This window comes from Chiloscyllium plagiosum, unplaced genomic scaffold (assembly GCF_037043375.1).
Source record: "Chiloscyllium plagiosum isolate Xiang-an unplaced genomic scaffold, Cpla_swu_hap1 HiC_scaffold_24, whole genome shotgun sequence".
Classification (NCBI taxonomy): domain Eukaryota; kingdom Metazoa; phylum Chordata; class Chondrichthyes; order Orectolobiformes; family Hemiscylliidae; genus Chiloscyllium; species Chiloscyllium plagiosum.
In genome coordinates this window covers 16,756,167-16,782,465 of record NW_028270162.1, presented here as the reverse complement: position 1 = coordinate 16,782,465, position 26,299 = coordinate 16,756,167, and the positions used below count along the sequence as shown (strand labels likewise).

Here is a 26,299-nt window from a genome sequence, read left to right as displayed (position 1 = left end):
ACCAAACCCTCAATTTCTTTAGTCATCCAGCATTCCCTATACCTACCAGCCTTTCCTTTCACCCTAACAGGAATATACTTTCTCTGGACTCTCATTATGTCATTTCTGAAGGATTCCCATTTTCCAGCCATCCTTTACCTGTGAACATCTGCCCCCAATCAGCTTTCGAAAGTTCTTACCTAATACCATCAAAATTGGCCTTCCTCCAATTTAGAACTTCAACTTTTAGATCTGGTCTATCCTTTTCCATCACTATTTTAAAACTAATAGAATTATGGTCACTGGCCCCAAAGTGCTCCCCACTGACACCTCAGTTACCTGCCCTCCCTTATTTCCCAAGAGTAGGTCAAGGTTTGCACCTTCTCTAGTAGGTACATCCACATACTGAATCAGAAAATTGTCTTGTACACACTTAAGAAATTCCTCTCCATCTAAACCTTTAACACTATGGCAGCCCCAGTCGATGTTTGGAAAGTTAAAATCCCCGACCATAACTACCCTATTATTCTTTACAGATAGCTGAGATTCCCTTACAAGTTTGTTTCTCAATTTCCCTCTGACTCTTAGGGGGTCTATAATACAATTGCAATAAGGTGATCATCCCTTTCTTATTTCTCAGTTCCACCCAAATAACTTCCCTGGATGTATTTCCGGGAATATCCTCCCTCAGTACAGCCCAAATGTGATCCCTAATCAAAAATGCCACTCCCCCTCCTCTCTTGCCTCCTTTTCTATCCTTCCTGTAGCATTTGTATCCTGGAACTTTAAGGTGCCAGTCCTGTCCATCCCTGAGCCGACGTACCTCTCATTACATTAGAACCAGTCTCAATACCAGAAACTTGGCTGTTCATGCTACATTACCCTAGGAATCCATCACCCCTACATTTTCCAAAACAGCACACTTGTTTGAAATGGGGATAGCCACAAACTCCTGCACTACCTGCCTACCTCTCTTACTTTTTCTGGAGTTAACCCATCTGTGTGACTGTATCTGAGTGTTTCCCCCCTTCCTAAAACTGCCAGTCAAGACACCTTGCTCTTGTAAATTCCTCATTGCCTCTGTATCTCCAACTGATCCATTAGATCTCATAGGATTCACAATCAACTGCATTTATTGCAGATATAATCCTCAGTAACCCGTAAACTCTACCTGCCACGTCTGACAAGAGGAGCATATCACTCTACTAAGAGCCATTTTTGCTTCTTTCAATCTACAGACAAAGAAAATAGCACTGTCTTATTCCTCTACAAAAAATGCTGCTCCTGGTTAAATTAACCTTAAAATATAAGCCATAAATATTAATCAAGAGACATAGCTCAATAGAACATAGAAATCAAGAAAGAACCCACTTTACTTACTACTGCAGACTTATTTTAAGGCCACGCTTAAACATCCGCTTATCTATTTCTGTGCTGTGACCTCTCTCAACAGGTTCCTCCAAGATCAGTTGTGAATTTCACTGTTTATTTTTAATTGTTTCAATGATCAACTCCTGTTGTGCTTTCCATAAGCTCAATTATTTGTGCAAAAAGATAATTTCTTCTGCTCTGTCTCAAAATTCTTCCATTTAATCCTATAATCTATGTTCCTTCTTCTAGGCTATTCAACCACTATTTCTCACTACTGTATCATTCCTTCAGAAAAGTTAAAGCTGGCTTTCTAATCACTCCACTTTTGGTAAAATTACATTGTACAAAAACGCCTTATTAAAAAGTGTCCAAATTTGAGCTCTTTTTAAAGACACAAAAGATGGCACTTGTTTCTCTTCAAATATTACACAAACCAGTGAAGAAAACTTTGTTTTTGCTGTCAATACTTCGACTCTTCCCCCACACCTCACCCCCAAAAATACAGGGTCATTGAAAGAAACATGGGGCAACTATGGGCCAATTAGGAGATTTCCTTGTGAAAGCAGGAGGCATGGCTAAGATTCTAAAGGAGTACTTTGCATAGGTTTACATTAAGGAGAACTCTGGTAATGCCACAATAGAGGTGATATAAATTTAATAAGTTGAAAAGGAGAAATAGCGATTGGATACTTAAAAAAAAAGTATATTGGATACTATCAATTTAAGAAAACAGGTTTGAAATAGGAAGAATCCTAAATATTTGAGGAAACTCTCTGCCACCAACCAGATCCATTCCTCCCATTGACCAACCAGGTTGTACCATCCACCTGTCTTCACCTATCCCCACTTCACCACCTTATCCCTGCCTTCCCCTTTATCTGCAGCTTCCCCCACAACCAACCCCAGTACTGAAGGGTTACACCCGAAACGTCGACTTCTACACCTTCTGATGCTGCCTGGCTTGCTGTGTTCTTCCAACTTCCTGTCTGTCTACCTTAGGGAATGACACTGCCATCCTTACCTAGTCTGATCTGGTCTAGATGTGACTGGTCAATTAGAGGTGTCTGACGCTCATCTTATGAACAAATAATTTTTTAAAAAACTAAAGGTAACTACAAAAGTGTTTTATCATAAGAATAAGGCAGCCCACATCTGAAACACAATTTCAACTAGTCTCAAGGAGTTGTTTACTGGCCCAAGAGTGTCAGCATTTTATGCCCATTTTAGGTATCCAGCGCATATAGGGTTTAAACTGAGATTACGAAGCATTCAAATTGCTGAAATTTAATCGGTTTTGTCACAATGTTGTTGTTTATAAATTGAAATGCAACTGGAATGCCATGGTAACAGGGTATATAATACAGATTTATAACCAAAAATCACAAATTTAATATACTTTCACATCATAGATTTCCTCAAAGAAAGAAAATACTGGTAATACCGGCTGCCATAATAGTGTGTGACACTTACAGCATAAAGCCTAGAATCAATGCACAAACTTTCTCAGGAAATACACATCTATAGCAGCACCTTTACATTAAACAGGAACACTTGCATAACACAAAATTAGGAAGTTTTGAAGTGCCTGACTTATGTCATAAATTGTGTTGTAATTTCATGGGACTTTTACACTCCTCCACCATTACCTTTCACCTTCTTTCATCAATTTTGTAAGACAGACAATGATAATTATGTTTTTGCTGGATTCATCCCAGTTTTATACTGCTGCTATGAATTTAGAAATAATGGAGTCAATAGCCTGGCAGTAGTGCCTTTAAATAGGTTTCTTCAAAAAATGCCTCAAAGTGTGGGATTAAAATGTCAACAAGTTTACCATTGTATTGGTTTACATGATCATTGACTTCCGTAACAGCAGTTGCTCTAGAAACCCATTTACCATCTAGAAAACAGCATCGCCATACTTGTGAAATTTCACAATGATTTATAACCGGAATAACAATAATTCAGATTGTTGCTTTTTTGCACTTTTTAAAATCCTGAGTAAAATCTGTTCTAACCGGAAGCGAGATGACCATAAATTAAATAATTATGAATTCAATTTCTCCGAGACACCAGTTGGTGTAGTGAGTGCCAAATTTTGGTGACATAAGAGGCGTTGTTTGAAATCTTTACATAAAACATAGGTGGAAAATTAATATCAAAATTAAGGGTAAAAATGGCCATGTCTTCAGATTTAATTCAGAGCTCATTAAAATACACACTAAAATCAACCTGTGCCGTAGCATGTCTGCACGTGTGACAGGTGGGAGATGACTTTGAACTTCTGGCCCAGAGGTAGAGACAAAAACAAGAACTTCTATTCTCAGCAGAAAAACATAAGTCACCTGCTTTTAAAAAAAGAGGTGGAGGTGAAAAAGAAACAAATGACTGCTCTTACAAATACCAATTTATTTCCATTGTCCATTCATATAACAACCGGTGTGTTTATATAAATAACTTCCTACATAAATATTTCAAAATGAATCACGCTCCCAGTAAGAGGTATTAAAAAGGAATAAGCCTTAGACTACTCACTAGCTCAAATCTCTCCTCAAACAGCAGGGCACCCAGATTCATATACAATCTGCTTTTCATTTTTTCTTCCAAATTAGGATAACTTTACATTCCCCACATTATAAATCAGCCACTTTCGTGCCCGCTTCAAACTAGACTACCATAACTGCTGTGTACAAGTCAACACCAAAAATAATGCCTTTGATATAATAAGTATGTGTGCCCCACTTTTCAATTAAAACATTCTATACTTACATTAGCATTCAACCTTTATTTTTAACACCACAAATACATGCTTTATGCAGCAATGCCTTTTAGCTGGGAAGGCCCAAACAGGTTCTACAGGCTGCATTGCAAACATGCTTGGGAGATTAAGACCTGCCCACCTTTGACATTAGAACTTGGACATTTCAAAATAGTGATGACCCATATCTGTAGTTCATTTTTATCCACAGCATACAAGTTGACCCACAGGGACCTCCTGTGGTACAGAGGGAGTGTCGCTACCCCTGGACCTGGAGGAGAGGGTTCAAGTCCCACCTACTCCAGAGATGTGTAATATCTCTGAACAGGTTGTTTAGAAAAATGAAGAAAGTTTAAATTTAACAAAGAATTATTCTTAGTTGACCCACAATGTTGGAGGGATAGTGGCTTCAAATGTTGACTTACAATACATTCCTCTGCAGCTTCACTCACCTTTTCACCTAGCTTTATGTCATTAGCAAACTTTGGTATGTGACACCCAGTGCCCTAATCCCAAGTCATCACTATGGACTGTAAGTACCCAAGACACAAATACTTATCCTCAAAATCCCAGACAACATGAAACTGTCCCTAATCCATGCCAGTGTATCATCCCCAATGAATATTAACCTTACGCACAGCATTTTTTTATTAAATGTTTTTCCGAAATCTTACTAAACAAACAACATATAACAAATTTGTCAAACTATTTATCTTTCAAAAATCTGCTCTGACAAATTTATAATATGATTAAACAAAGCGCACTATTAAAGCATACTACAAATGGCTAAGTAGCCGATTAAGCTTTCAGGTTTTTCTTTCAAACAAAAGTGCTGCGTCTGCAAATTTCCAGAGCTAATAACTCAGGATTTTAAAAAGTGAAAAAAAGCAACAATCTGAATTATTGTCAGTTGTGACTTCAAGGAATGTAATTAGAAAGAGCAAGTGAGAGACACAACAAGCTGAACAACTAGGAGATTGAATTGGGAGATGTGAAGGTGGTTTTTAAACAGGAGGAAGTGAAATAGTGGAATAGTGGAGGTCAGTGAGCACAGAGTGTGAGTGAATCTGATTTGATCAAAGTTAAAGGATTAAGTTAGAATACAGAGAAAAAAAAATTTTGTCTGAGCTCAATTTTAGTTAGGGTGGATGTTGGGTGGCAGGGCCAGATGTGTATTAGTAATATTCAAGTGTAGAGGTAAGAACAATGTTTTTTTTTAATAAAAGACAATGAATGATGGTTTTGGTACCATGTGATCAGGAGAACAGTGGAGTCTGAAATATCACTAATGATGGGTGTAGGTAGCCTTTGCGATGGAGACATAATGAGGTCAGAAGCTCAGCTCAGGGTCAAATAGGACACCACATTTGAAAGGATTGTCACATTTCTTCAATTCAAATTGAAGTGCTGCTGCATTTTCAGCTTCCTCATTTTGCAGTACAACTTACCCCTGCTTGAAAGGGTCATAACATTTTTTTGTGAAACAAAGACTGTTTGCTTTTAGTGAAATTGGAAATAATGCTTCTTAAAAACTTAATTAAGAGACTCAGTCAGTGCACTGCCAGGGATTGAGCATATTATGACCGGAGGCACAGCTTTCTATTAAAGACTGTTGTGAATTATCCAGCAGGTTTAACACTGGCATAAAGGACAGTGCTAATTAAAAGTGAATGTCTCAGTGCTTTACAAAAAAAAGCCCCCATTTCCAATATTAAAATATGACATATCATTCAATTCAGCCATTCTTGCATACCTCTGGTGACAGTTAAAAATCACAACACCAGGTTATACTCCAACAGGTTTATTTGGGAGCACAAACTTTGAAAGCACTGCTCCTTCATCAGGTAGCTAGTGGAGCAGGATCATAGGACACAGAATTTATAGTAAGAGATCAAAGCGTAATACAACTGCTGCGATGTATTGAACAAACCTTGATTGCTGTTAAGTCTTTAATCACTTAGAAATTCTGGTGACCATTTTACTGTTATTGCTGCAAAAATATGTTATCAAACTTGAATTTTCAGCTAATGCCTGGGTAATGGAATCAGCAACTCTTTGCTTGCACTAGAACACAGAAAAACACTAAGGTTTACCGTAGTATAAAATCAGGCAAAAATAAGTGATGAGCCAAAAAAAAAAAAATAGTATTTATTTTAAACAGTAACTAAAACTTGGTTAAAGAGAAGAGCGCGCGAGAGAGACACAGAGAGCGCGAGAAAAGGAGAGAGAAAGAGAGAAAGAGAGATTGGGGAGGATGGCAATCACACTGTAAAACTACTGTAGAAAGTTTCAAATTACACTATTCTAACTTAGTGTTAAACTGTGCTTCATACAATTTGAGAACGTCTGAAGATTACAAAAACTTGATGACAAAGCTGGATGTAAAAATTAAAGAACTTCTACATTCCTCAGACTTGACATTCCTCACCATGGTGTGCATAAAGACAGACTTAATTACTAATTTAACACAGAAAGTGACAGTTACACCTGCATTCATATAAATATGTATTTGTACAAGGACACAAAATTCATCCTCTGAATCTACCAGCAATTCCAATAACAGGACTGTACTGCTTATTTTTCTTCATCCATTACAAATTATTATTCAGATATTCACCACAATTTTAACACAGTAGAATTTTCAAAGTTTGTGAGAAGGTTTGTAGCTCGGGTGCTCGTTGTTCTGGTTCTGTTCGCCGAGCTGGGAATTTGTGTTGCGGACGTTTTGTCCCCTGTCTAGGTGACATCCTCAGTGCTTGGGAGCCTCCTGTGAAGCACTTCTGTGATGTTTCTAGCCACATTACCATACATCAAGAACATTTTTGAACTGACAGCCAGACTACTACGACCACTAGGACTCATAACAGCACACAAACCAACAGCCACTCTCAGACAAAACTCACCAGGACAAAGGACCCGATACCCAGCATGAGCAAAACCAATGTGGTGTACAAAATCCCATGCAAGGACTGCACAAAACACTACATAGGACGAAGACAGCTAACGATCCGTATCCATGAACACCAACTAGCCACGAAACGACACGACCAGCTATCCTTAATAGCCACATACGCAGATGATAAGCAACATGAGTTCGACTGGGACAACACTATTATTATAGACAAGCCAAATAGAGAACAGCCAGGGAATTCCTCGAGGCATGGCACTAATCCACAGATTCTATCAACAAACACATCGACCTGGACCCAATATACCGGCCACTGCAGCGGACAGCTGGAACTGACAACCGGAAGCAGCAGAGACAAATCACTATAAATGCCGGAGGAAACATCACAGAAGCGCTTCACAGGAGGCTCCCAAACACTGAGGGTGTCACCTCGACAGGGGACGAAACATCTGCAACACAAATTCCCAGCTTGGCGAACAGAACCACAACGTAGTAGAATCTAAATACTCCAGTGCCATATAGACCCATAATTCAATTCCAAAGGAGAAAGGTTTAAATATTGATTTTTAAAAGACGAGCAGTGCCAGGCCTTCAAAAGATGTCCCCTCTACTTAGTATTAACCACATACCTGAAATTTGCATTTGAGAAAATATTTTTTAAAATTTCTATTTGGTGTTTATAATGCAAATAGCTTTGTGCATGGGAAATCATGTCTCACAAACGTGACAGAGATTTTTGAAGAAGTAACAAAGAGGTTTGATGAGGGCAGAGCGGTCGACGCGATCTATATGGACTTCAGTAAAGCGTTTGAGAAGGATCTCCATGGGGGACTGGTTAGCAAGGTTAGATCTCATGGAATACAGGGAGAACTCGCCATGTGGATACAGAACTGACTCAAAAGATAGAAGACAGAGTGGTGGTGGAGGGTTGTTTTTCAGACTGGAGGCCTGTGACCAGTGGAGTGCCACAAGGATTGGTGCTGGATCCACTACTTTTCATCATCATTTATATAGATGATTTTGATGCGAGCATAACAGGATTTTCTTTTCCAAGCATACTCGATTAGAGAGGGAACTAACTTACAGGAATAGAGAACATTCACATACAAATGTTATTATTTATACAGTGCATGGACAAATATGATGGGCCTCATGGCCAGAGTACTGTCATTTTTATGATTTTCTGATATCTGCCCAAATACTAAATTTGGATACAGAACTGGCTCAAAGGTAGAAGACAGAGGGTGGTGGTGGTGGAGGGTTGTTTTTCAGCTTGGAGGCCTGTGATCAGCAGAGTGCCACAAGGATCGGTGCTGGGTCCACGACTTTTCATCATTCACATAAATGATTTGGATGTGAGCATAAGAGGTATAGTTAGTAAGTTTGCAGATGACACCAAAATTGGAGGTGTAGTGGACAGCAAAGAAGGTTACCTCGGATTACAACAGGATCTTGATCAGATGGGCCAACAGGCTAAGGAGTGGCACATGGAGTTGAAATTTAGATAAATCCAAGGTGCTGCATTTTGGGAAAGCAAATCTTAGCAGGACTTATACACTTAATGGTAAGGTCCTATGGAGTATTGCTGAACAAAGAGACCTTGGAGTGCAGGTTCACAGCTCCTTGAAAGTAGAGTCACAGGTAGATAGGACAGTGAAGAGGGCGTTTGGTATGCTTTCCTTTATTGGTCAGAGTATTGAGTACAGGAGTTGGGAGGTTATGTTGCATCTGTACAGGATGTTGTTTAGGTCACTTTTAGAATACTGTGTGCAATTCTGGGCTCGTTCCTATTGGAAGGAAGGATGTTGTGAAACTTGAAAAGGGTTCAGAAACGATTTACAAGGATGTTGCCAGAGTTGGAGGATTTGACTTTCAGTAGAGGTTGAATAGGCTGGGGCTCTTTTACCTGGAGCATCAGAGGCTGAGAGGTGACCTTACAGAGGTTTATAAAATCATGAGGGGCATGGATAGACTAAATAGACAAGGTATTTTCTCTGATGTGGGAGAGTCCAGAACTAGAGGGCATATGTTTAGGGTGAGAGGGGAAAGATATAAAAAGGGACCTAAGGGGCAACTATACGAAGTCTATGATATGATTCAAAGGACTATGCAGAAAACTCACATTAATGTGCTGTACTAAAGAGGCCAGTGAGTGGATAGAAGCCTGATCCACATGGAGTGTAATTGTAGTGCTGTTGTACTTTAATATTGCTGTTCAGATATTAACATGTTTTACTTGTACTGAATAAAAAATAACCACTTTCACCAATAAAGATATTCACTTTAGAGGTTATTGGAAAATGACATTTTGCTGAAGCTTTACACCAGCACTCATCAGGACTTTTTGCAAGAAAACAGATTTAAAAAGGGACAAACTAACATTTACATGGTATTAGAAGAGAGGCTGGATGTGTTGGCAAGTGGACTCTGGTTGGTATAAGTATTGAAAAATGTGGTGCTGGAAAAACACAGCAGGCCAGGCAGCATCCAAGGAGCAGGAGAATCGACGTTTCGGGCATAAGCCCTTCTTCAGGAATGAGGCTGGTGTGCAGGCGGACTGAGATAAAAGGTAGGGAGGAGGGCATTTGGGGGAGGGGCGCTGGGAATACGATAGGTGGAAGGAGGTGAGGGTAAGGGTGATAGGCCGGAGAGAGGGTGGGGGCGGAGAGGTCGGGAAGAAGATTTCAGGTCAAGAGGGCGGTGCTGAATCTGGGGGTTGGGACTGAGATAAGGTGGGGGAGGAGAAATGAGGAAGGTGGAGAAATCTACATTCATCCCGTGTGGTTGGAGGGTTCCTAGTCCGAAGATGAGGCGCTCTTCTTCCAGGCGTCGTGTGGTCAGGGTCTGGCGATGGAGGAGGCCAAGGACCTACATGTCCTTGGCGGAGTGGGAGGGGGATTAAAGTGTTCAGCCACAGGACGGTTGGATTGGTTGGTGCGGGTGTCCCAGAGGGTGTTCCCTGAAACGTTCCGCAAGTAGGCGGCCAGTCTCTCCAATGTAGAGAAGACCACATCGGGTGCAACGGATACAGTAAATGATGTTGTGGAGGTGCAGGTGAATTTGCAACGGTTGTGGAAGGATCCATTGGGTCCTTAGAGGGAGGTGAAGGGGGAGGTGTGGGCGCAAGTTTTGCACTTCTTGCGGTTGCAGGGGAAGGTGTCGGGAGTGGAGGTTGGGTTCGTGGGGGGCATGTACCTGACAAGGGAGTTGCGGAGGGAGTGGTCTCTCCGGAACCCTGATAGGGGTGGGGAGGGAAATATATCCCTGGTGGTGGGGTCAGTTTGGGAGGTGGCGGAAATGACAGAGGATGATACGATGTATCCGGAGGTTGGTGGGGTGGAAGGTGAGGACCAGTGGGGTTCTGTCCTGGTAGCGATTGGAGGGGCGGGGTTCAAGGGTGGAGGTGCGGGAAGTGGAGGAGATGCAGTGGAGAACATCGTCAACCACGTCGGAGGGGAAATTGTGGTCTTTGAAGGAGGCCGCCATTTGGTTTGTTCGGTAGTGGAATTGGTCCTCCTGAGAGCAGATGCGGCGGAGGCAAAGGAATTGGGAATACGGGGTGGCGTTTTTACAGGGGACAGAGTGGAAGGAGGTGTAATCTTGGTAGCTGTAGGAGTCAGTCGGTTTGTAGTAAATGTCTGTGGTGAGTCGGTCGCCAGAGATAGAAATGGAGAGGTCTCGGAAGGGGAAGGAGGAGTCTGAGACGGTCCAGGTAAATTTGAGTTCGGGGTGGAAGGTGTTAGTAAAGTGGATGAACTGTTCAACCTCCTCGTGGTAGCACGAGGTCTCCAGCATCTGCAGTCCTCACTTTCTCCTAGTTGGTATAAGTATTGTCATAGAAAATGCATCCACTAATGTTAATGACAGAAGTTAATAGACCAGTTTTGTTTAAATTTTAAACCTTAAACCCACCTAGAATATAGGAATATGGTCAGCCATTCAATCCATTAAGCCAACCTCCCATTTATTACAATCATGGCTGATCAAACAAGTCAATGCTTTTTACCCACCCACCCCCAATTATCCTGTATGCCACTGGTTATCAGAAATCTATCAATCTCTACCTTAAACACACATGTGGTTGAGAATTCCAAAAACTTCGCAACCCTCAGAATTAAAAAAAATCACAAAAAAAAAAGACCCAAGTGGCATTCCTGCTTATTTTTAATTGTACTAGAGGTACAATGTTACTTGGTTCTAGACTCCCCAAAAGATAAATGTTATCTGCATCTACCCAGTCTACCACTAAGTATTTTGTAGTGTCAATGAGATCACCTATTCTTTGAAACCCTAGAGAACATAGGCCCAAATTGTCCAGACTCTTTTCATAGGACAGGTCAACCATCCCAGGAACAAAGCTGATCGACCTTTGTTTCGTTCCCTCTATGGTAATATATTTCCCTACATATGGGGACCAAACTGCACACAATATTACAGTTGTGGTCTAACCAAGCTCCTTTACAACTAAACCATGTCTTCACTACTGCTGCAAATCTTCTTGGAGTACTATTAGCCCTTTCTAATAACTTGCTGCATCCGCATGCTAACCTTTGGTAACTTGTTGACACAGGTAACTAGGTCCCTTTGTACACCTATATATTTTCCAACCATGACTCTAGTCAACACAAAACTGACCATTTACTGGTTTATTTCTCAATGTGATGCAAGATTTGTAGACATACATCCCAAAGACAGATCACAACATATCCCTTTGTCTTTTGTGAAAAGGAAGAAGCAATGCACTGACCATACCCAAGAAGTCAGAGCTTCCAAAACTCGCAAAAGTGTTAAACATCCGTCAAAACACTTAATCTCTTCTGCTTTAACAGCAACCCCCAAGTTCCTCTGTGCAACTAGGTTTTTCATCTCAAATACTAGTAAATCACCTCTGCACCCTCAAAATCTCTATCTTCCCTAAAGAGTCAATACTTCAGCCAGACCATGTCCTACTTTTGTCTTTATTTAAAGTATTTTTAGAGTGGCCTTCTCAACCTGTCCTGCATTTTCCAAAGCTGAAAATATGTTGCTGGAAAAGCGCAGCAGGTCAGGCAGCATCCAGGGAACAGGAGAATCGACGTTTCGGGCATAAGCCACCCCAGGCTTTTTTTCACTACACCTTCTTCAGAAAAAAAACCAATACTGTAACATATAGTTTATTTTAATCACTCATTCTCTCCACCACATGAATCACTTCACTGGGTTAAAATGTTAATTTGCCATTTGTCTACACACTTGACCAGTCTACATGCTCCTGCAGCCTATTACTGTGGTGGCAATCAACAAGGAAGAAGCCATTCCGAATTCAACGTGACCTGCAAACGTTGACGTTCTACACACACACGCACACGCACACACACAACTATTTCAGTTACGAAGATGCAGCTATTGTTCTAACAAAGAAAGCTAAAAGGATTCTTAAAATAGATGTATTCAAAAGTCAAGAATAGCTTTGATACAGACGAAATAAACCATTTCTTATGGTAGAAGTGTCAGCAACCAGAGTACACAAATTTGAGGCAACATGTGGAAACATCTTCTAAAAACACATCTGGAATGCACTTCCTAAAAAGGTGGCAAACAGATTCAATAGCAATATAGCAAAAAGAAATAAAGTTACAAAGTTAAGAGGGTGAAAAATAAGTGGGATTAATTGAGCAGCACTACCAAAGAGCTGACATAAGCACAACAGATTGACTTGAACATTAGGCTTTTGAAACACCTTCACCAGAGAAAGCTTGCAGATCATTTACAACAGAAAAAGCATGAAACCAAGGGAGAAAGCTTGATTTAAAATTAGCATTTTTAAAACTGGAGAGAGAGATTCCTAGAGTTCCTAGCATGGCAGCCAAAAGGTTCTGTCAAAAAAGATGGAACAAAGGGATGGGACACATAATAGTTTGATCTACTGGCTGGGAGTTGTGAGTGGGATAGAAGATAGGAAGATGTTGCAGAAACATTTGATGAGATAAACTGAAAGGAAGGTCAAAATTTAGGGAAAGCAGACAAACAGGATAATTCATAAATTTGTTTTAAATTCTCATGGAACGTGGGTGTCATTGGTAAGGCCAGCTTTTGTTTCCCATCCTCAAGTGCCCTTTACCTGGAAGGCTTCTTAGGCTATTTCAGTGACTAGTTAAAAGTTAAACACTTGTGGGTCTGGAGTCACATAGCAGAATTACCTTTCCTCAAAGGACAGCAATGAACAGTTCAATGATAATTTCATGGTCACTCTGGAATGTTTCCGACTTATTAACTTCATCCAAATTTCACTAGCTGCTGAAATGGACTTTGAACTCAGGTCAAAGTCATACAGCATAGAAACAGGCCCGCACTAAACCATACAAATCACGTACCTGCATTTGATCCATCACCTACTATGTCCTGGCATTTTTAAAACTCATTCAAATGAATCTTAAATGTTGCAGAAGTACCAGCCTCCACCACCCTCTCAGGCAGCACATTCCATATTTGTACCACCCGCTGGGTGAAATATTTTTCACTCAGATCGCCTCTAAACCATTTACTCCTCATTTAAACTCATGCCACAGGCAAAAGACTCTCACAATCTACCTCAATCAGATCCCTTCCCCTCAGCCTCCTCTGCTCAAAAAAGGAGAATTAATCCAACCTGTCCAGTCTCCATATATCAAACGTAGACATTATCCTGGTGAACCTCCTTTGCATCCTCTCCAGTACAATTTTGGAATACTGCATGCAATTCTGGTCTCCCTCCTTTCAGAAGGATGTTGTGGAACTTGAAAGGGTTCAGAAAAGATTTACAAGGATGTTGCCAGTGTTGGAGGGTTTGAGCTATAGGTAGAGGCTGAATAGACTGGGGCTGTTTTCCCGGAGCATTGGAAGTCGATAGATCTTAGAGGTTTATAAAAATCATGAGGGGCATGGATAGAATAAATAGACAAAGTTTTTTCCCTGCGGTGGGGGAGTTTAGAACTAGATGGCATAGGTTTAGGGTGACAGGGGAAAGATCTAAAAGGGACCCAAGGGGCAACTTTTTCACACAGGGTGGTGCGAGCATGGAATGAGCTGCCAGAAGAAGTGGTGGAGGCAGGTACAATTACAGCATTTAAAAGGCATTTGCATGGGTATATGAATAGGAAGGGTTTAAGAGGGATATGGGCTCATGGCACTAGATTAGGCTAGGATATCTGGTTGGCATGGACAGGTTGGACCATAGAGTCTGTTTCCATGCTGTACATCTCTATGAAACAGACCTTTCAGTTTAACTCCTCCAACTCGCTGACCAAATTTCCCAAACTAAGCTAATCCCACTTGCCTACATTTGACCCAAATCCCTATAAACCTTTCCTATTCACATACCTGTCCAAATGTCTTTTAAATGTTTAACTGTACCTGCAACCACCACTTCCTCTGGCAGTTAGTTTCGCAAATGAACCACTCTGAAAAAGGTGCCCCTACGGTCCCTTTTAAATCTTGCTCCTCTCACTGTAAAAATTTGCCCTCTAGTTTTGAACTCATCTACCCTAGGGAAAAGGCCTTTGCTATTCACTTTATCAACACCCCTCATGATTTCATAAACCTCTAAAAGGCTAACACTCAAACCCAAAACTCCAGTGAAAAAAGTCCTAGCCTATCCAGCCTTTCGTTATAACATCAAGCCTTGCAATTCCAGCAACATCCCCTTAAATCTTTTTTGCACCATCTTCAATTTAATATCCGTCATATAGTAGGGCAACCAGACTGTACAAAGTACTCAAAAGTGGCCTCAACATCTTGAATGCAACAGAATGTTCAAACTCCTATACTTAATAATAACCTGAGCAATGAAGTCAAACATGCCAAATGCCTTTTTAACCACCCGGTCTACTTGTGACAACTTTCAAATAACTATGTACCTGAACCCCTAGATCTCTGTTCAATAACACTCCCCAGTGGCCTGCCATTGACTGTACAAATCCTGCTGTTGTTCATTTGACCAAAATGCAACTCCTCACATTTATCCAAATTAAACTCCTTCTGCTACTCCTCAGTCCATTGGCCCAATTGATCAAGATCTCTTTGTAACCTTAAATAACCTTCACAGTTCACTATACCACCAATTTTGGTGTCATCCACAAACTTACTAACCAGGCTTTCTATATTCACATCTAAATTGTTTTATATAAAAGACAAACAACAGTTGATCCAGCACCGATCCCAGCAGAACACAGCTGGTCACAGGACTCCAGTCCAAAAAAAAACAACCATCTACCATCACCTTTCACCTCCTGCTTGCAAGCCAATTTTGGGTCCAGTTTGCTAACTTGCCTTGGATTCCATGGGTTCTTATCTTTGGCACCAACCTACCATGTGGGATCTTGTCAAAGGCCTTACTGAAGTCTGTGTAGACCACATCAACTGTACCACCCACAATATATTTAGTCGCCTTTACAAGTAGCTCAATTAAATTAAATCAGGCAGGGTCTCATCCTAATAAATCCATGCTCTATCCTGGATCAATCCCTGCTTTTCCAAGTCTTGATTTAATCCTATCCATCAAAATATTTTCCCATAATTTCCCTACCACTGACCTCAGGTCTGTAATTACCTGGCCTATCCCTGCTGTCACTCTTGCAAAGGAACCACATTAGTTAACTTCCAGTCATCTGGCACATCCCTTGTGGACAGTGAAGTATTGAATATATCTGCCAGAGCCTCAACAATTCCTCTCTTGCCTCCTTGGGGATTTTATGCACTTGTCTGTCTGCTAAGATGTCTGATACCTCCTCTTCCTTAATCTTAACATGTTCTAGAACTTCATCACTCCAAATGAAACCCCTTGCTATAATGCCTTTCTCCTCAGAATACAGATGAGAAATATTCATTTAAATCCACACACTGTTGTCCTATTCAGCTCTAATATGCCCCCCTCTATTCCTGGTAATTCTCTTACTCTTAATATACTCATAAAATATCTTGATTTGGAGTCGCCGGTGTTGGACTGGGGTGTACAAAGTTAAAATCACACACCAGGTGATAGTCCAACAGGTTTATTTGGAAGCACTAGCTTTCGGAGCACTGCTCCTTCATCAGGCGATTGCAGAGAATAAGATTGTAAGTTACAGAATTTATAGCAAACGTTTACATTGTGATATAACTGAAATTATATATTGAAAAAGACCTGGATTGTTTGTTAAGTCTCGCGTCTTTTAGAATTGCCATGTTGGTTTCAGTTCTTTCACATGTAAATCACAAAACCTTTTTTTAAAAGTTACATCGTCAAGTGAACTTTAACAATTGGGGCGGCACGGTGGCTCAGCGGTTAGCACTGTTGCCTCACAGCACCAGGGGCCCGGGTTTGAGTCCCGCCTCGAGCGACTGTGGAGTTTGCACATTCTCCCCATGTCTCCGTGGGTTTCCTCCGGGTGCTCCAGTTTCCTCCCACAATGCCGGTTAGGTGAATTGGCCATGCTAAATTGCCCATAGTGTTCAGGAATATGTTGGTTAGGTGCATTAGTCAGAGGTAAATATAGGATAGGGGAATGGATTAGGGTAGGTTTACTCTTCGGAGGGTCAGTGTGGACTTGTTGGGCCAAAGGGCCTGTCTCCACATTGTAGGAATTCTGATCTAATTGGTGTCATGTCGGCCCAGAAAAGGTATTGAAGGGGTTAACTCCCTGTGAGGCTCTCTATGCCACAATGGTCAGACTGATTCTAATCTAAAAAAAAACAGATTTACAGAATCTTACATGATTTCATGCAGTTTTTGAGCAAAATAAAATGCAATTCTGCAAGTACAAATTATGAGTATGTGCGTGCATGTGGGTGTGTATGTGTGGGGGCGGGGGGTATGAGTGTCTGTGTGAGTGTAAAAAAAGGTTTAAGTCTGTGTGTGGGAGTGTATGTGTGAGTGTATGAGAGAGGGTCGGAGTGTGTGTCTGTCTGTGTTCATCTGTCGGTGTATAGCGCAATGGGGTCATCTGTAGTGTGACATGAACCCAAGGTCCCGGTTGAGGCCATCCCTGTGGATACCAAACTTGACTATCAGCATCTGCTCGGCCACTTTTCCTTGTTGCCTGTCGCGAAGTCCGCCTTGGAGGACAGTCACCTGAAGGTCAAAAGGTCAAATGTCCCATACCGCTGAAGCGTTCTCCGACTGGGAGGGAATACTCCTGTCTGGTGATTGATCTGCGGTGTTCATTCATCCATTGCCATAACCTCGGTTTGATCTTGCCAATATGCCATGCCTTAGGGCATCCTTGCCTGCAGTATATGAGATAGAGAACATTGGCTGAGTCGCACGAGTACCTGCCTTGTACATGGTGGGAGGAAGTGTCTTCAAGCGTAATGGTGGTATGCGTGTCGACATTCTGACACATCTTGCAGCGTATGGTATTGTCCTGAAAGCCGGGCAGTTTGCTACGAACAATGATCTATTTGAGGTTTGGTGGCTGTTTCAAGACAAGAGGTGGAGGTGTGAGGAAGGTCTTGGCGAGGTGCTCATCCTCATTGATAATGTGTTGCATGCTGCGAATTACATGACGTAGCTTTTCAGCTCTTGGGAAGTATGGACAACAAAACCCTGTGTTTTGCAGCTCGTGTCTGTCTCCTGAGGTCATTACGGTCCCTCGCTGTGGCACGTCGGAACTGGCGGTCGATGAGTTGAGCATTGTACCCCGTTCTTATGAGAGCATCCTTCTGTACTTCCAAGTGCCTGTCACCTTCCTCCTCATCTGAACAGTTAAAGTGCACTTGAGAATGTAACTTTTAAAAAAAGGTTTTGCAATTTACATATGAAAGAACCAAAACCAACATGGTCATTCTAAAAGATGAGACTTAACAAACAATCCGGGTATTTTTCAATAAATAATTTCAGTTACATCACACTGTAAACTTTTGCTATAAATTCCGTGTCTTACATTCTTATTCTCCACAATCACCTGATTAAGGAGCAGCTCTCCGAAAGCTAGTGCTTCCAAATAAACCTGTTGGACTATAACCTGGTTTTGTGTGATTTTTAACTTTATAAAATGTCTTACAGTTTTCCTTAATTCTATGTGCCAAAGATACATCGCGGCTTCTCTTTGCCCTCCTAAGGTCCTTAGAGCTTCAATCAGAGTCTCTGGATTACTAGTCCAGTGACAAATTTTAATTAACACAGAGCAACTAATAGCAGTGAAATTATCAAAAGTCCACATGATACTGAAATACACAGAAACCTAAGAAACGTGAATTATTTCAGCATGATGTGCAGATCATACATACTGTGAAATGCTAAAAGTGTTACAGAATCAGATATACAGCACAGAAACATACCCTTTGGTCCAACTTGTCCATGCCAACCAGATATCCTAAATTAATCTAGTCCCATTTGCCAGCATTTAGCCCACATCCCTCTAAGTTTTCCAATCCAAAGGGATGGTATCTGAACTAAAAATTTGGAAAAAGTCATGGCGGAAATAATCTCACCTACTTCCTTTAATTCTAGAGGGCTGAAACCACACTAGTGTCTTTTTTCTCACTGTTGTTCGGTACTTTGCTTTTATTCATTTTCGTCAGTCCCAGATTCAACGTTCATTGCATAGGGATTTCCTATGTTCTGACTCAGTTAACGCTCCGCCATTTTCTTACTCTCACCCCTAACATAGTGGCTGCCAGTGTGAAGGGCTCATATTGTTCCTGATCCCTCATTCTATAACTAAAAAATATTTGGTATTTACTTTGCTATCTCTTGCAAGTCTTCATGCTGTATTTTTAGAACTCTTAATCTGTTTTGTCTCCCTTTGTTGGTTCTTGTGTCTATCCCAACTGTCAGGATAGGTGCTACTTTGTTTGCTTGCACACTTTTTCTTTTAGTTACATCTTAACAAAAAGATTTTGAAGTTATAGAATTATACAAATTCAGGTTTATGAAGAGTCGTAATGACTGATGGTTGCAACTTGAAATTAAGTATGTATTAATAGGAAACATATCCATTCAAATCACAGGCCTCCTGTACACAGCATAGATTTTATATTTAAAGGCTGATGTGCACAAAACATATCAAGTTCATCAAATAAATAAGGATTCAATTGAACAGGTAGATATTGTCTAGTCAACCTTTTCCACAGAAGTTATCACACAACTCTCAAGCAAGTATATTTTGAAACCAGACATGCTCGTTCAGGGTAGAGTTACACTGTGCCACAAGACCCTTCGGAATTAATTGGCTGTTGTCCTAGACCTATCTTCAGCTATTTAATCAGTGATCTTTTCATGATCATAAGAAGGTCAGAAGTGGGGATGTTCACTGATGACTGCAAGTTTCAAAACCAGGCACATTTCTTCAGTTACTAAAACAATCAGCATACAAATAAAGCAAGACCTGGACAATACTCAGACTTGACCTAACAACTGACAGGAATCCTGTCACGCATAACTTAATTCATGACTCCCCTAAAGCCTGGCCATCATCACCAAGATACAGGTGAAGAGTGTGATAGAATATTGAGGAGAAAGTGAGGTCTGCAGATGCTGGAGATCAAAGTTGAAACTTTATTGCTGGAACAGCACAGCAGGTCAGGCAGCATCCAGGGAACAGGAGATTCGACGTTTCGGGCACAGGCCCTTCTTCAGGAATGAGCAGAGAGTGTTCAGCAGGAGAAGATAAAAGGTAGGGAGGAGGGACTTGGAGGAGGGGAGTTGGAAATGTGATAGGTCAACTCCCCTCCTCCAAGTCCCTCCTCCCTACCTTTTATCTTCTCCTGCTGAACACTCTCTGCTCATTCCTGAAGAAGGGCCTGTGCCCGAAACGTCGAATCTCCTGTTCCCTGGATGCTGCCTGACCTGCTGTGCTGTTCCAGCAATAAAGTTTCAACTGTGATAGAATATTTCCCATTTGCATGAGTGAGTGCAGCTCCAATGGCTTTCAAGGTGTTTGAAACCATCCATGACAAAGCAATTCATTTGATTATTTGTGCATGTAGTGCCATTCACTCCCTCCACCATTGACACTCAATGGCAGAAGTATCTACCATCTAGAAATTCACCAAGGCTTCTGAGATAGCACCTTCCAAATCCACAACCATTTAGGAGGATAAGGATAGTAGATACATGGGAACACTACCATCCTCAAGTTCTTCGGAGCCTTTACCCATCCAGATTTGGAACGATATTGCTGATCCTTCTCTAGCACAGTGACAAAGTTCCTAGGATTCCCTCTCAAACTACACTGTAGAGGTACCTACATCAAATGAACTGTAGTGATTCAAGGGGGCAGGTTTATCACCATCTTTCAAAGGACAACAGCAAGATATTCTGGACCAACATTGAAGTCCATATTCCTGAATGAATAAAAGAGGAACTTTTGGCGCAGATCAATAAATTGTGAAGACTAACTTTTTATTTTTCTGTATTTTTGACTGTGGACTGAAACAGGAAGAGGACTATTTTAAAAAGCAAGGATTATAGAAAGAGTAACTGCACATTTTAAAAGTAAACCCTCTAAAATTCATGGTCACTCATTAACACCTCAAACCTGAAGAAAGCCAATTTAATTTTCCTTGTCAGTTGCTGTAAGCGGTGTGAAGCAGTCATCCTGTATCACCTGTAAGCAAGTGAGGGAACCTGGTGAAGGAAGATCAGGAGCAGTAGATCCTGACAAGCCAAAAGGATAGTCTCAGCAAATGCTGTAGAGATGGACATTTATCTGTCTTCCTATTCTTACTCTCTACCCAAAACAGCAGAGTTTTGTTTTTTGTCTGACTGTATATGTATACAGAATTTGAGGCTGACAGTTCATAATTGTTTATGTATAGCTAGAATATATTTATTTGTAATAGATACTATTTTTTGTTGAAAAATCTGATTGGGCAGCATCAATCAACCTGGATCTAAAGAACAGGTAAATTGGGGAATTTTGCATGCTTTTATGCAGTCTTAACCTTTGAAACAACTTCAAATAATAGCAGGGGTTGATTTCCAGCATGCTACCCAAGTGAGACGCCAAAAATGCTGCACAACTTTCACAGCAGATAATCAATTAAGTGACATAAATTGAGACACATCTGCATTCCATGAACACAATTCCCCATCCAAGTTTTCTTCCACCTCTCACTGCCTGCAGCCACATTATTGTTCAAACATGAATTGCATTCAATATTTTCATGGAGTGGACATGAAACCCATGAACAAATTGCAGGGTGGGGGAGGCTATTTTTATTTAGGTTTACATTGAGGTTTGACTGAGTTTAATTTAAAATGATAACAGAAAATAAATTTGAACTCCATATTTTTTTTTAAATTCCATCCAACAGATGGTGAAGTCAAGACTACAGCAAAGACAAAAATATAAACATTTTACATTGAGATGCAAAAACTGAAAAGTGGACTTTAAAAACAAGTTGCACTATTTCATTGCAAATAGGTAGGAATATGTAAGCAATGTTTCAGAACAAGTGCAAGGGATAAAAATTGACTTCTCAAAACATTCAATTAAACTGTTGTTGGTAGATGTATCACTTCTGCCATATCACCCCAAAGAAACTTCAGATGGCACACATACCTTCCAACCTTTGTAATATTGTATATCCTATCAGGCATTTAATCATTTCTACCCACACATACAGTGATGTAGTTCCATGTGGGCTCTCCTGGCATAGATGGGTTTTCAATAACATGCTGACATTCTTGCCAACCAGTTAATGTTCGGAGTTGAATAACTGAACATTACATTGAAGTAGGGGTAGAACACAAAGATTAAATAATGCAAATACTTTATGGTTATATACAGTGCACATTCCTATTACTTTGAAATGGTTTCCATAATTCATGAAAATTTTAAATATTTATATCTGAAATAACAAAATGATTTTAATCTTAAAAATCAGCTGAGGGGTTTGTAGATAATCAAGATTAAACCACAACCTTACTGGTCAAAATATATTAAGTGAAGGTTAAACTACATTAAATACAGATATATTTACTCATGTTTACTGTTGAATTCATGAACTATCGCTATGAGCTATTCTGCAGTTGAAAAGCAAATAGTATTTGTGGTTCACATTTAGCAAACAAACCCAGAGATTAAATTACAGCATTTCACTCAGTCCCAGGTGCCTGATTAAATAAATAATTCAGTCTCAATAAAAAGTGAAAATAAACCTAAATGAAACTTAAAGATAGTATTAAAAATCAGTGAATAAAAAACTACTGCAAAGTCATTATTTTCTAAGACACTGTGGCATTAATAACTGTAAGAATTTCTCATTCATAAAAGTTTGGTTTTCTTAAGAAAAGAGTTTACAAGATTACAAAATCTCATTAATAATTAAAGAAACAACAGGTCCCCTTTAAAGCACCTAATGCAATCTGGTCAATGATACTTATGAATACCTGTTCTAACTAATTGCCCTTGGAAGGCACATCCATTACATCAAAAACAGCTCTGTGCAGATGACTAACTGAGGTGATAAACAGACTGTAATCCTAAAGACGTTTCTAAAAATGTTTCTAAAAATGTTTATTCCATGCTACAAAGTATTTTGTGGTATTCTTCACATAGCTTTAAAATAAAGATATAGTAAGAATAGTCACTAAACATTGATTAACATTTAACTGTATAGTAATTGCATTGTCATGCCAAAAAAAGTTCATCATTCTTGAGCTTGGCTATTTTGAAGCAGCTTGTCCCTTAAATTAAAAATCTGAGGTCAAGAACTTCCAACTAACTCCTCTTTCATGCGGACAGACACTTTACTGTAAAAAAGTTATAACCATTTAGTAAGCTTGGATTAAAGATGATATCAACGGAAAATGCTGCAAATTAATATTTAATTTCTAAAGATGCAAATCTATTTGAATATTTAACTAATATTTGTTCAAGAGTCAAATGGTTAGATCAAAGAATAGATCGTCACGTAACAGTGGCATTATATATATTTTAAAATCTTTCTCTCGAGGTAAATATATGTGAAAGCCGAGAGAATAAGAAACTCAGCCGAAGTGAGACACACCAACCCAGCAAATCTACTGACAAAAGTGGTAAAATAAACACAAAATGATGTGGATAGAAATTAAAGTACGTTTGAGAAGAATAAACAACTGTCCGCATTATTGTCCATTCATGTCGAAAGGTCTCGATCACCGCATAAAATATATTTACAAAATGATTCAGAAACGCTTCACTGAAATCTCCGCCTTTCACCCATCGATCAAATCAATATTGACCTCGCGGAAAGAAAAATTCGCAAGAATGGAAATGATGGAAAGGGTAGTAACCTCATTTAGCAATTATACCATTTCCATCTCCCGATATGCAGTTACGTGTGAATGTGAAAAAAATGTCTAATTATATTTTGTCAGTATGAAAAACAACAAAACGTCTCTTTCATGTTAGGCACCTTCACAAAAAACGTCTTACTTCTAAGTTTGGGGTGGAGGGAGGGGAGAGGAGAAGGAGAAGGAGAGGAGGAATTCTCGTCTTTTTTGACATTCACCCGGAGAAGGAAACCCATTAAACTTTGCATCTGGTTTCTGACATGACGAAAGCATTCAGGAGGAAAATATTCAATAAAAAGAAATGCAATTACAGTTTGCCTCCTTCTGGATTCCGACTTGGTGCCCATGAAGCCGCCAACACCAGTGAAAGGCATCCAGATTCATAATTATTATTAATTCTGGACAGCTCCCTATCGTTGTAGAGAAAGACGGATCCACTTACATAGATGCATTAGATGAAACAACAAGTCCATGATAGACATGGAAACACTCGGGGCTGAAAAGGATTGCGGAGTAAGAGTGCAAACTGACAGGAGGTTTCAGGTCTGTGTATGTGCTCGCTTATTATACCAATTTTATGCAAAGAAACCATTCCATCCAGTTGTTCGCTGACAGCCTCGCCTCTCTCGCTCTGCATCTTAGCCCTTCCCCAAGCCGCAACTGCTAGAGCTACGAATCGGAGAACTTGCACGGACACCCCCATCCATCCATCTCTCCTAGCTCCAGCCGGTGGGCCGCCTTCGCAATTGCTGCATCACCCCCCCGCAAAGCAACCGGCTCGCGCGAACAGCGACCACCAGCACCCCCGCCTTTCAACAAACGCAACCGCCTCTCCCACTCTGGCTCGCGCTTGCCCCCGTGGCTCCTGCCAACCGCCACCTCCAGCTCGCGCTGCCCTCTCCGCCCGGCCTATTCACTGAAGCAATCAGCTCGAGCGTGTCCCCAGCCCCTATCACCCTCGGCCGCTCGCGCTCACCACCCCCGCCTTCCCCTCCCCACAACCGCCTCCGCTCGCGCTACCCCTGCACCGCACCATCTCACAAAGCTGCTCCCACCCCTCTCCTCCTCCGATTGCTCTCACTTTCTCCCAACCGGAGTATAGGAGAGGAGCCGTCCTCCTCCGACGATGTAAATGATCAGTTGTCAAACACCTTTAACCCCCATCTGCCATCGCCAGACTGGCACGCTCAAACAGCAAGAAGAAAGAAATAACAGCTCCGCGCTCACCTGCTCTCTTGAATCTTTGTTGCGGCGCCGAATCGGCAGCTGTGCGAGGTGAGCAGCGCGGACACTTTTTGGAGCTGCCCATTGCATTGAGCGTAGCGCAGCCAAGTGAAGAGCACACATTCATGAAGCGGCGCTGCTGAGAATTGATTTACGCCTGCGCAAAGCCACCGGAACCCAGGCTTGCGGCATTTATTTCGGGGACTGAGCGGTCACTCTCGCGAGAGGAGGAAGCCGTAATCGGCTGAGGGGCATCTTGCAGGTGTGGCGGAGGTATGTGTATAGACTTTAAAGTTCTAACTTATATCCCGAGATTCAATGTTCTGTAGGAAAGTGAAGAGATTTTTTTGAACAAAATGATGCAGGTAGAGAAATACTTTTAAAAGTCGCCTGGTAATAGCCATCTCCAGGTCTTCAGACGTTTTTCCTACGGCCCTCGTTTACCTTCATGCTCTCTCCCTATCCCCCCTGTTTCTCTATTCTCCTGCATCTCCTCTTGTACATACCCTATCTTCCCTGTATACAACCTTTTCTTCTCTCTAACAGCACGGTGGCTCAGTGGATAGCACTGCTGCCTCAGAGCACCAGGGTCCCAGATTCGATTGTGTGTGGAGTTTGCACATTCTCCCCGTGTCTGCGTGGGTTTCCTCCCAGAGTCCAAAGATGAGCAGGTCAAGTGAATTGGCTATGCTAAATTGCCCATAGTGCTAGGTGCATGAGGCAGAGGGAAATATGTCTGGGTGGGTTACTGTTCAGAGGGTCGGTGTGGACATGTTGGGCCGAAGGGCCTTTTTCCGCACTGTAGATAATCTAATCTAATCTCTGACATTGACATTTAAAAAAACAAAAAAACTTTAGCCATTCCTATTCCTAGTGACCCCCCACTCCCTTTGCTAATCTATTACAAGAATGCAAGCTGATAACATTTTGCATCCAAATCTCTAGTTTCAGCTAAGACCAGAATGTGAACAAAGTAAGTAAGTTTGCAGATGACACCAAAATTGGAGGTGTAGTGGACAGCAAAGAAGGTTACCTCCGATTACAACAGGATCTTGATCAGATGGGCCAATGGGCTGAGGAGTGGCAGATGGAATTTAATTTAGATAAATGTGAGGTACTGTATTTTGGGAAAGCAAATCTTAGCAGGACTTATACACTTAATGCTAAGGTCCAAGGGAATGTTGGTGAACAAAGAGACATTGGAGTGCAGGTTCATTGCTCCTTGAAAGTATAGTTTGCAGGTAGATAGGATAGTGAAGAAGGGGTTCGGTATGCTTTCCTTTAGTGGTCAGAGCATTGAGTACAGGAGTTGGGAGCTGACAGGACATTGGTTAGGCCACTTTTGGAATATTGTGAGCAATTCTGGTCTCCTTCCTATCTGAAGGATGTTGTGAAGCTTGAAAGGGTTCAAAAGAGATTTACAAGGATGTTGCCAGGGTTGGAGGATTTGAGCTATAGGGAGAGGTTGAATAAGCTGGGTCTGTTTTCTCTGAAGTGTCGGAGGCTGAGGGGTGACCTTATAGAGGTTTATAAAATCATGAGGGGCATGGATAGGATAAACAGACAAGATCTTTTCCTTGGGGTGAGGCAGTCCAGAACTAGAGGGATATAGGTTTAGGGCCAGAAGGGAAAGATAGAAAAGGGCTCTAACAGGCAACATTTTCACACAGTGGTGTGTGTATGGAATGAGCGGCCAGAAGTGATGGACAATTGTGGTACTTAAAAGACAGCTGTATGGGTATATGAATAGGAAGAGTTTACAGGGGACTGGCAAATGGCACGAGGTTAGATAGGATATGTGGTCGAGTGGGACTAAAGGGTCTGTTTCCATGCTGTACATCTC

At 41.1% G+C, this 26,299-nt stretch overlaps 1 protein-coding gene across 4 annotated transcripts in view; it reads right to left on the bottom strand.

Annotated features, from left to right (window-relative positions):
* Positions 1-26,299, bottom strand: part of fam222aa (family with sequence similarity 222 member Aa) — a 345,559-nt gene that overhangs the window by 203,098 nt on the left and 116,162 nt on the right. Inside the window, exon 1 of one of the 4 annotated variants that reach the window (XM_087999941.1) lies at positions 24,460-24,609. The exons of the other annotated variants lie outside the window; for them this stretch is intronic. The gene's annotated coding sequence lies outside the window, so the exon portion shown is untranslated. Of the gene's footprint in view, positions 1-24,459; positions 24,610-26,299 lie in introns of those variants that run through there. 4 annotated transcript variants of the gene reach the window in all.